Raw genomic sequence first — 12,441 nt, 5'->3', positions numbered from 1 at the left:
CCATAGAGAGATTACCCTTCATTCACTGACCGGCTAAGGGTAGCTTTATTTCCCATTCTTTGTTCGCTTTGCTTGTTAGGTGATGCTTAGAGCAGAGAGAGACAGCAAGAATCCCTTCCCTTCAGCTGAGCAGTATGTTGCTAGAGCATGCAGAGGCACCTAGTGTTCACTGAGTGTCGTAAGCTGCTCATGATTGTACGCCTGCACTGTGCATCTCAGACATGGGCAGATTGAAAAGGGGTGGGCATAAAACCAACATTTGAGCGAACCAGGAAAGTAATATATGCTCTTTGATGAAATGGAAAATACTTTAAGCCTATCTCGCCATTTCTCAAACAGGCACGCACACACAGCCGCACAAATCATCAACGGCGAGGCAGTGCTAAGTAGGAAGCTGGAGAATTAGGATTCTTCTTTTTTTTTTTTTTTTTTTTGCTTTTGTTTAAAGTCTGAATTTATAAGCTATTAGCTGGGAGAGGGAGATACTTGATTTCTTGGTTTGGGAAGGAATATGTAAACCAGTATCTTTGGATTGCTTTTTCTCTGTAATTCTGATGATGAGATTTGCCTTTTGGAGTCTTGGGGTGGGGGAGTTGGGGAGGGGGGGGGATGTGGTTTTTTTCTGACATTGTCTAAATAGAGCATGATTTGAAATTCTGTGCATTCTTTCTCATAGAAATGCAGCCAGAGCTCTGCAAATAGGAATGTCTGGTTTCATATAAGCTTTAATTACATTTGGTCTTTTTCCATCCTGCATATTTTGTGTGTGTTCAGCACATGCCTTTTTTTTTTTCTTTTTTTTTTTTTTTGCAGTGTATGCTATGGCACACGAAACTGTAATTCTTGCAGCATAAAGATTACTGTGCTTTTGGAATTAGATCAATGTATAGGGTACTCTGACCATGTCGGCAGCATGGGATTTAAAAACCGATTAGTTAATAAGTTCTGCAGATTGTGCTAGCTTTTGTTCCACGTACCAAAAAAATTCTCGTCTGATAATTTGCAGTCCTCATAATCTATGGGAAATGCATCGACAATGAGCTCTCTCTGTAATTTTTACTGACTGAAAAATATACGATATTTCTGTCAGGAAAATGCTGGCCATCTTTTCCTATTATGAAATAGAGTCTAAAGCCTGTGTGCTGGTGAATGCGATCAGAGCTGACAGCTCACGATTCTGCATGAATTCTCTATGAAGAAGTTTCACATGGAAATACAAGTATTGCAGAAGATGGTGTTAATTTTAAGTCAACATCGGCTGTGGAATGCAGGAGGCAGGGCAAAACCGTTACATTTGCTTTCTTTTTCACAACAATTTAATTTTAAAAAATGTTTTTGAAGTGTCTATTGCAGAGCTCTGAAATCCTAGAGCTGTTCGTTGTGTTTGAGTGTGGCTGGCTGCTGTGAGTGTGTGCTGGTAGAGATCAAGGAATGCAGTAATTGATGCAGTAAAAGTTGTTTTACAGAAGTCCTGGAAAACTTAAGCTCTCGTGCATAAAAATGTGTGTAGGAGATTCATTACAAATGTATTTGCCAAAAAAACTCTTAAATAAATTACAAATATAAAACACTTTGACTGCGGTTTTAGAACCTGGGAATCAATGTGCTTTTATGCTCCCAATTCAGTTTATTCACATTTTTCTGCTATTCACAGCCCTTGCATTTCAGTGTTCTCAAAGCAAAAATGTGATGCTTTAATGAATCTCTTATATGTTTTAGCATTTGGGCACAAAAGCTGAATGTGTTCTTCCTGTCCCGAGATTATGCTGTTTTATTCAAAGCAGGCTGTTTATGCAAGCGTCCACTGGTTGCAGTACACCTTAATTCTGTTTCTCAGTGCACAAAAGCAGGAGGGAAAGAAATGACAGAACCAAAAGAACATTGAAACAGGAGAAGAGACTAAAACAACCTTGTCTGAGAATATATTCCAGATTACATTTCTGAATATTTTGATGCAATTAGGAGGAAAAAAATTTAAAAAGATGACTTGAACTTCAGGTTCAAAGCGACAAGGTTCTATCCCTTAAAAGACAGCCACCATATGAGTCTTCATAGGGTAGGACTTGCTGCCCTCTCCCATATAACGATTTGGGGAGAGATCTGCAACAGTAGCCCTAAAAATTTCAACTATGTCTTCAAGGAAAGCTGACATTTTCTGCAAATCAGATGACGACAATGATCTCTTCCTTGGCATCTAAATGCTATGTATAAAATGAAGAAATCCTCTAGCAGAGATGAAACTCCTTGATATATCCCTGTGAAGAGGGGAATACTTTTTTGCTGCTGCTTCTTGCTATCACCCAGGATACAGCCTGGATCCTAACCAATCTGCCTATTCCCACACTGGCATATAATCTATTATCACTTGGTTTCAAGAGGTAGAAGTTAGAGCAGACAGTACCAAACACATATAGTATCAGCTGGAAGACTGACAACTAGAATTAGGGACCCAGAATTAATGGGCCTAAGCACAGTATCTCACAGCTCTGTCAGAGGTTTATTGTATGAGAGACTCTGCTCTTATTCGTCCAAAATTTGTTTGTAAAAAAGAATCTAAGTAGTCTTAAAATTGGAGACCTAAATGTATGTTTGGGGCTGTGATGTTGAGGCAGAGTAGTGACCAAATTCAAGAATCGTGGCACATGGATCTGAAAAGACAAACGTGGGTGAATATATATCTTAGCCCTGAAATATCTTTTGTAAATTTGTTTTTCTTCTATATTTTTGAAATCTACTTTTTTTTTTTTCAATAAAACTTGGAATCCACTTTGAACATGATTGTAATGCAAAGGGCTTAATTTCCACTGTCTGAGCTGTTATCGCAGCCGAACTGTTAAGTTTACACATTTTCTGAAGTTTCAAAGCCTCTGGCAAATCTCTATAAATTAGCGGATTTAAATTAGCTTTATTAAATGTGCTATTATAAAACATTTTAAGAAGTGCAAACTACATTTTTATGTGTTTAAGGGAGATTGATTAAATCATTGTAAAGTAGGTTACAGAAGAACAACATGAGTAAAGTTTTAGAAAGTTTAGCTGGGAAGTGACAAGTGTAATTCACTGGCAACACCCTGCAGTGATTGTCAAAATTGTTCAGGTTGAAAAAGGAAAACACTTTTCAATATAATTAGTCTACATGTCTTTAATATTGTGTTCAGTTTAATGCCACATATCATTTAACTAGCCTCAGAATCATTTCATTCTTATGAATTCCTTGTATTGAGTAGCATTACTGTTTGTGCCTAGATATGTAACCTGCCTGAGTTTCCAATCCAGTACAGATGGGGCTCGGACAGAGTAAGTAAGATCAGGATCCGGTGACTAATGTCTAACTATGCATATATACGTGTTTTAACATATTAACCGAAAAGAACAGAGGGAAAAAAAAAAAAAAAGGTAAATTAAATACTGAGTATATTTCTTCCTTCTGCTATTTTCTGAGTGGTTTCTATCAGTGTAATAAAAAGTGGGACTTTTAGTGGTGATTTTAATTTCCTTTCATGAATGGACAGACTCAACCCTTGATCTTGTATGGTAGTCTTTAATTTTCAAGTGCACTGAACCATGTCATTTTGTATAAGGAAACATTTAAAAACAGAAAAGGGAAGAAAAAGATGTGAATCCAAGTAAAGCAAATTAAATCTGTTATTTCTCTGGTATTTATACCTCGGTCATCCCTGACATTTGGCCAGCCGTCCCTTCTGTATAGAATTTAGGGTTTCAGCTGATAAGAAGTCCATCATCTACGTAGCATGGCTCTTTAAGTAAATATAAAAATGCACTATATTATGCAAGGTTTTGACCAAAATACTCCTGGCAACTCCAGAAGTCAAAGTGATAATTACCATTAAATTCTTGTAGTGAAGAACAGACACACTGGATTTGTTATTACCTTTAAATAATAGATATTCTTATGTAAATCACCTTATCGTTTTTGACAATGTGATAAACACTTTTTCCTCTCATTACAGTCATTCCATTCTCATCAGCAGCCACATTCAATAGCAGGTAGTCATAGCTCTATAAAGTCACTCACAGAAGAGACCTATGTGCAGAATCATCAATGCAGTGTGGAAATGTCAATTTCTAGGAAAATATATCAGTGGTAAGATGAAGTGTCTCTCTCTCCTCCATTCGTTACTGGTAGACTACTTGAATAAGCTAAAGAGTTACTGACTCTCTTAAGTACCTGTGAAATTGCCTATGGATTTCTGGATGTGCTGTCAAAGTTCTATACAATGTTATTGGTTGTGAATGTCCAGCTATAATGGAAAAATGACTTGTGTTACAAGTAAAACCTATCCTTTTGTTATCCAATCAACACCTTGCTGAAGATCACATAGCATCCTGGTTAAGCAAAGACTGGTGTGTTACAGTCAAGTTACAGGGTTGTTGGAACTCCTGGTTTGTAGGGAAAGTGGAACTTTAAACCTTGGTTTAAAGTTTGGGTAACTTTTCACTTGGGGAAGTTAAACCAATTAACTCTTGCTGATTTATATCTCTAAAAATGTCTTGGAGGAAGCATGTGTAAGACTGCAATGATTAACTATTGAAAAGGTTTTAGTTAGTCATAGTAAATTGGAAACCAGTTAGTTCCACCTTCAGAAATGCTAAGCTAGACGCTCCAGAAAGGTTTGTCTCAAGACCTTCCCAAGTGTTTCTGGAGGTGCCAGCAAATGAACTGCAATTGATTTCCAATTAGGTTAAGAGCAAAATGGGCCACAGCTTATCTGTACACTTGAATACATCTACTTTGCCCTCTTCTACTGTGGATAGTTAATCTGTAAGGATTATTTTTGAATAAATTATAATGCTTTTTTTTTATTTTTATTTGTGTTTTAAGATTCCGTTTTATGAAAAGGATTCTGTTCATACATGGGTGTAGCTAATCCGAGATGGCTATAGATGCCATTGCTTCTCCTGTTTGTTGGTTGGTTGGTTGGTTGGTTGATCTTGTATTTACTCAGATTCATCAAGCCTGGAGAGGTTGGATGATGATTCAACCATGAATACGCTACAAAGTAACAGAATAGCAAGGTTGGTTAGGACTGTGAAAAATCTCCCCTGTAGCCAAATCCATCATGTGTCCATCACTTACTGGCGTTTTTTGTCCTTCTCCAGAATAACTTGCATTGCCACTTCTGAGCTGGCAAGTCCCACCTGAGGATGCAGGCATAACCGTGACAGCAAATTCCTGCTATAGAGAAGTCATTTGTCTGATGTTGGGATAGCCTTTCTGATGCAAAACATTTCGCTCTTTTTATCAACGACATAACTTTAGTGGCAGTAAACACTTTTCAGACTTTCAGGTGCGGGAAGTAGAGAGAATTGAGAGGAATTCGTGAAATCAATTATTAAAAGCTAGGATGAACCAGTTAAAAGCAGTTCCTGGCAGTCTCCTGGAAAGTCTTTTTACAAATGGATGAACTACTCTTGGAAAATTTTCCCAGAGCAGAAAATCTGTTCTTCTCAGTATTAGACAATCAGTTCTTAATCCATTTATTTTGCTCCTTTCCAAATGTATTTTAAAGCACAATCAGAAAAGATAACAAACCTTATGCTGGCCTTTGTAGATACATCATTGCAAGAAATATAGGTTGGTGGTAAAGTCGGTGCTAAACTAGTATTTTGAAATTGAATAAAGACTTTTATTGAGCTCTCTTCCATCACAGAGGGTACTATTTCAAGTGACTCCAAAGGGAGTTTTACAGGAAAATTCTCTTTTGGATAACGTTACCTGGAAATTATATAATTTGTTATATTCTTAGATCTAACTCCTGGAATTACTGAAGACCTGAACAATATGTGCTCGATTATGTAGTCGTGGAAATAGATGTTAGATTGTAGTAGAGCACTTATAGCAAACAGGCAATTGGATCTTTGGCAGACTGTATTATTCTCAGTTATGTGTGCTTCTTGGTATATTTTGGCAGATAGAGAAGGCAGGATTTTTATGTTTCCATCCTTCTGCTCTGACGGTATCCATAATCTGAGGGGAAAACTCAGGAAAAAAGGTGTTGAAATTATGGTTCGTTGTGTATTGCATCTTATTGGGAGAGTAGAGGTGTTCTGAAACATTAGCTCATACGCAAAAGTAAAAATGCAGAAACCAGGTTGAAGACTCACATTTCAGATAGAAGTCATTGTGATTTTTGCAAATGAAGACGGTTTGTTGACTACCTGAAATATTTATGGTTTCATTACGTATTATTTGCAACTGATGTAATGTCTAAGAGCAATAATCACGGGTCAGGAGTCTTGGAAGGACATATTTAAAGGCATAACAAAAGATAGTCATGCCTTCAAAAAAAAAAAAGAGAATAACCTGACCTTTTTTTTTAAACAATTTAAAAATACTGAGGCAATACTGAACAGTTTCATATGGTGGGGGTGGTTTGTGTGTGGTGCATGTGTAATCTTAGAAAGCCAGCTTTGCCCAACAGCTAGTTTAATTCTGTGAGATCCAATGGCAGTCTTTGCAATATGCCTCCCCAACTCTTGTTCAGTTTTATTTCAATGTATTTATGTATTTGTGCTAAAGACTCTTTGTGTCTTGTAAGGAAGAAACGTACAATGTAATCAAAACTTTGTGCTGCGCCTTTACTCTCAGTAAACATACAGAAAGGTATAGTCAATTCTAATAAAACATCCAAAGATCCTGAATTTGCCTGCAAAGATACAGAAAGCGTATGCAAGCCACATTCTCAACATACATGCAAAAATAAGAAGGTAAATTACAGTCACATTATATATGTTTTTAAAAGTGAAACAGCAGATTTGGGGAGCAAATAGTGACAATGCTGCAAGGTTCACTTCAGATATGTTTCAGAATCATATTCCTCTCCTACTGCTGTAATTTTGAATCTTTAACATTCATGTAAAATGAAGAGCTTATTGTTTCTTAAGACTCAATTTATATTTTAAATGAGTGGAAAGATGCATCATCAACTCGAAAAGACAGGAAAAGATCAGCCTGTTTTTCAAGATGTAGGACATTTTATTGTGTGTTTTGAATTCTAGAGACCATTTTTAAAGAACACTTGGCTTACTTCTACTCTTTTTTTGTAGTGCAAATTAATTATAATTTGACAAGAGAGTGCTTGATTTTCTTATTCAGATTTGGTGTAGAGCCAAGCTTTATTACTTAGAGCATCTAAATCAAAATCAAAGGTCAGTATCTGTGGAAGGCCTGTGGCTCAAGATATATTGTAGTTCTTTCCCCATTATTTAGAGATATTTGTCTATGAAAAGGTGTTTATGTATTTAAGTGGGTACTGTATGTTGAATGCATGGCTGTGGAAGAATAGCCATTTTTCATTATTACATTGGTAATGTTCCTAACAGCAATCCTGAAGTTGTAGGCAATCATTGGTGTGAAACTCTTGAACTATGCACGTCTATGGTGTGGTCTATACATGCTGGCTGAGGGTTCATGTGCCATGGCATGTTGTACCCAGTGATTCCTCTTCTCCCATCAGCCTTGTGCATGATAAGCAGAGGACGTGCTCCCAAATCTGCCCCAGCATCATCCTTCAGCCCCCGGAATCTGTGCTGGCATCATCATATACGTTGCTCAACTGAGGCCCATTTGGGGAATCAGCAGGTAGGGGACAAAGGGAGATTAAGCAAGCTACAATGGTGATTGCCAAATATGCCAACAGAGATCAGAAGGGGAGTGAGAATGGCTAATGGACATCTTCGCTGTACTTAAAAAAAATGGAACTAGCACTTTCTGAGCAGAGAGTCATTGAAGATACCTAGCTTTAAAAAAACCAAATTAATCCTGGAAGCAGTACTGTGTGTCCTGATCCTCACTTTGCTGCTTCTAATTCTATATAATTTTGTTGTTTGTTCTAAGCCCTTGTTCTTCTTACATCTAGGGATTTTTTCTGTTCCCAGCTTTTAATTTCAGGGATTGTCTCTTCCTATATCACTGTGTAATGACTAGCATCTTTTGCTATATCTTAATGAATATGATAATCAACACAGCTTGGGTGTTCGAGGCAATTACTGTTGGACAAGAATTAGTGAATTGCAAGGCTCACAGATATGTGATCTATACAAATGAGGTTTGGTCACGTTGTCTTTCTGCAGCCTACTTTGCTAGCTGAGCTTGGACCATGCACTGACAGTAGGTCAGCAGAAGTCACTTTTTCATGGCCATGGGGGCCATGAAGGCAATGAGAGTTAGAAGACTTTGAAAATGTAATGGGAAGAAGCTTCCCTAGTACCAGAGGGGTGAAGGTGGGAGGTATTTGCTTCTTTACCTTCGACCCAAAGAAAATCATATTGACAACAGTTATAAAAGCATCTGTCACCAAAAAAACCCAACAAACCAAAAACAACAACAACAAAAACCAACCCCAAAACAAAAAAACAAAGCCTTTGATACATGCTGCTTTTTCTTGGTCCTCAGTCTGCCAGATCGTGGAGCCCGTTGGATGCATCTGCAGCGTTGCAAAGTAATGCTGACCTTGGGATATTTCCCTGAAACACATTCAGTTCTGAGTCTTTTGAGATGTGTTCTCTGACTTTCTGGATTTGCTGGCACCATTCTATCCATTAAATACTGATTAGATTTAAGAAATCCAAGAGACCAAATAATGCTATCATCTGTTCCCTACTTATCTTAATAATATTGCCGGTAATATTCCAATATATCAGTTCTAGGATATTCTATACCTAACCTGATGCATGAAAAATAGGGACAGTGTGCTTTTTTGTTTCAGAGGCAGAACAAAACCAGTTTATTTATTGATTGGATTTTGCTATATTGCCTAGAGATGAGGCTAAAAAGTGAATTAGCTACTTTCAAGGACTGTTAGAGAAATACACCATTTTTCATAACATTTGATGAATTGCTTACAGTACTTGTTTTACTTAAAACTGCAATTAAAGATTGCCCTCTAGTCAAAAGAAAAATGTGATAAAAATGTGACTTGAAACTGGGCAGAAAATTTTCTAAAGCCCTTTGGGATTAATTCCAGTAATTATTCAATCTGACGTTTTCCAGAGAAATAACCCTGTATGTATGAACTCCATTAATCATAATAACGTAGTTCACATGTCAGATACGTCTGTCCAGGCACTTCATACTCTACATTTAGTAAGAGACTAATAAACATCTTCACTAAATACGAGAAAATATTAAACTGCTTTCAAAAAATCCCAGTGCCTGTGTATAGTTTTTAACTAGGTTTGGTCTTGTGAGGTGGGACACATTGTGCTCATGTCTACAAATGCACTGAATTTCCAGGCTGTAGCTGTCATTAACATCATGTCTGCTGCTAATTTTATGTAATTTAATTCATAGAACTTTAAGGACTTTTTCCCTTTCTTTTCTCCTCTGAACTGCCCTGGAGAGGTCTGGTTTATCTGTCTGTCCAGTTGTAAACTCTTATTAATTTGCTTATGTAAATAATTGGTCTTTTGCAAGACCTGTACGTAGGAAAGAAAAACTTTAGGTCATCTAAAAACATAAAAATGAATACTTTTTTTTTCTTGCATATGAACTTATTACACGTTATTGGAACTGCGCAGTGAATATTGAGTAACTGTCTCTGATGACAAGCAGCTCTAAAAAGATTTTTGTTATGTTTGTCAGTTTTTCATCAACTGAACATATTCCATAATATTATCTCGTGTTAAAAAGTGGTTGTTTAAAAATGCAGCGATGATTAGACGCTCATATTTGAAGAATTTACCATTCTCTCCTTTTCAGATTGTGACATTGCTTTATGTTTTTGAAGCTGAAAAGTGAAATTGTCTGTGTTCTGATAAGAAGTGATAAATACAATCTTTTGCTGAATGTGGATAAAAGATGTAGGCAAATGAGATCGTTTTAACACAGCCTCCTCATGCGTCTTTTCAAAAACTAAGAGTGGAGAACAATCCTTCTCTTTGGAGATTTCCTGTATTCTTTTTTTAAATTATATTTTTAGTTATGGAGCAATATACGGTGTACCTAGTCTGTTACTGTGACTAATGCTTTCAGTTCAGGATTTTTGCATGTCAGCTGTCATTCTTTGCACACTCCAGTAGATGGCAACTCCAGTCTTCTTGACATTTAATCTCCCTTCAAACTAGAAATATCTTCTGCGTGCACCCCCCCATCTCGTCTATATAAATGGATAAGAGTTTCACAGAAATGTGATTCAATTTTACTTTTATTGAAATAACCACATAGTATCTGATTTGAACTCAAACAGTACCAAAAAAAAAGAAAAAAAAAAAAAAAGGAAGGTAAGCACCAGTCCTCCTGGATCATAAAGCACATATTGATTCTACCATAACTTTTAAACATCTTTAGGAGTTTTCATAAAAAGGATTAGTACCCAAAACTTCTTTTTGTGTGAAGTAAATGAATGGGTTGGCTGAAAATACAGTGTACTGGCTTTAAGCTGGATGGTTTGACCCCATCCTTAATGTTAAAGTAATTATTTTTGCTATACACAGTAAATACTTGATCAGACTTTTAAAAAGTTGCAGATGATATTTCTCTGTGAATATGATGATGATGTACCTAGATGTGGATTGTCTTGGGTGAGAGGAAGAGTAGGGCCAGGCGTTTATTGTGTTGTATTAGACATGAGAATTTTCTCAGATTCCCCCTCTTGCTCAAAGCCCTGCTTTATTCACCTTCTTTGTGCTTTTATTCTGTCCCATCAATTGTATTACCACAGCATCAATGCAGTGGAGTCTATTTTTCTGTTTTCCTCTGCCGACTTTCACAACTTAAATACTTGCCTGTAGAATTTGAAGACATAAAACAAAGCATCTCTCTGTGAACGAATGCCAGACATCAACAAGAGGCACAAAAGATTGTGCTTGCTCTGCCTGGGATGGAGGCTACTGTTCCTAACAGTCACACAAAGGATCCTTTCTCTACCTCTTTGTATCAAGACTGTAGTTTAATTTTCAAATCACTTCCACTGTGTCTAGTAAGGTTTTATTTTGCAGTTGATGGTTAAAAAGGGGCGGAGTGAAGGATAGTTAATTTATTTTTTTTTTAAATTAATACAGATCTAACTTCAGAAGAATACATGCTACTTACCAGGTTTTGTTGTTGTTGTTTACCTACTTCATCCATAGAGATTTTTCAGTAATTGTGTAAGAAACTTTCCAACTGCCACAGTCTGTAGCATCAGTGATGCCATTTGATCATAGGTCTTATGGTCACAGACAGATACAAAAATGTATTGTTTAAAATAAACTACAACAATTTCTAAAGCAGAGCAATGTTTAAGGCCAGATTTAGATGGTCATGCTTTTATTGGTTTAGTAAAAACCTTGGTTTTCAACCCAGGCTTGATTAGTCCGTAGACATTTTTACTTCACAGAAACAGTATAAAAATAAATTATGCTCCTATAGGACAAGCAGAATATTGGTCCATTTAAGCCTGACTGATTTTTATGTAACAAATTAGTGAGCAAGGTAATTAAATCTCTTTTAGATGACTGTTTCATCTCTGGAAAGAATCCCAAGAACCTCCAAAAACTGACTTTTGGGTTATATACAGGTCCTAGGTCTATTGCAGCTAAGTGGCTTGTTTCTCATTATCGCATTTAGTGCTACAGAAACTACTCCACCAGAGTCTTTATTAAAACTTGCTTAAGGCTAGCATTTTCCCTTGGGTCAATAATGACTTTAGAGGAATGGATGTAGAAGCTAGATTTGTTCTAGCTAGTGGAATGAATTATGTCTCATTGGGGCCCCCAGGCTAGTATTTCAAATTCGCCACCAGGCACTTCATCAAAAATTCTATTCCAGTATTGAAGAGACCTTGTGCTCCTATTAGTAAACGCAGAGCATACATTTGAAGATCTTCCCCCACTCCCATACTATAAGACTATATGTTTTTCTCTGCTAAAAACCCATTGAATTGCCACATGCATCAGTGAAAATGTGGTTTAGAAATGTATCCTGAAGATTTCATGTATCAGGGAGACAGTGGCCAGTTATTTCCTATTAAAATATGGAGCACACACAAAGCATCAAGCTAACATCTGCCGTGCTCCTACCGGTAAAAGCCATTAAAATCCTACAGCTCATTTTCCTGGTGTGAGCACAGTATTTATGAGAGGGGTAGTGTGGAAATAGCGTTTCCTCCTGCAAGTCCTTACTCATAAGTAATCCAATCAAGATCGGCATTGCTGATCACTGCGCGTTATAGAATCGTAGAATCATAGAATAGTTTGGGTTGGAAGGGACCTTTAAAGGTCACCTAGTCCAGCCACACTGCAACGAGCAAGGACATCTTTGACTACATCAGGTTGCTCAGAGCCCCGTCCAACCTGACCTTGAATGTTTCCAGGGATGGGGCACCTACCACCTCCCTGGGCAATTTGTGCCAGTGTTTCACCACCGTCACCGTAAAAAATTGCTTCCTTAAAATTTCTGTCCTACTCATATGAGCAAGTATTACTGAAACATGTGGTTCC

At 37.1% G+C, this 12,441-nt stretch overlaps 1 protein-coding gene across 2 annotated transcripts in view; it reads left to right on the top strand.

Moving 5' to 3' along the window:
- CTNNA2 (catenin alpha 2) overlaps positions 1 to 12,441 on the top strand; it is a 515,391-nt gene that overhangs the window by 349,393 nt on the left and 153,557 nt on the right. The window lies entirely within an intron of this gene.

Source organism: Rissa tridactyla, chromosome 5 (assembly GCF_028500815.1).
Source record: "Rissa tridactyla isolate bRisTri1 chromosome 5, bRisTri1.patW.cur.20221130, whole genome shotgun sequence".
Classification (NCBI taxonomy): domain Eukaryota; kingdom Metazoa; phylum Chordata; class Aves; order Charadriiformes; family Laridae; genus Rissa; species Rissa tridactyla.
This window is presented reverse-complemented; position numbering and strand designations above follow the sequence as displayed.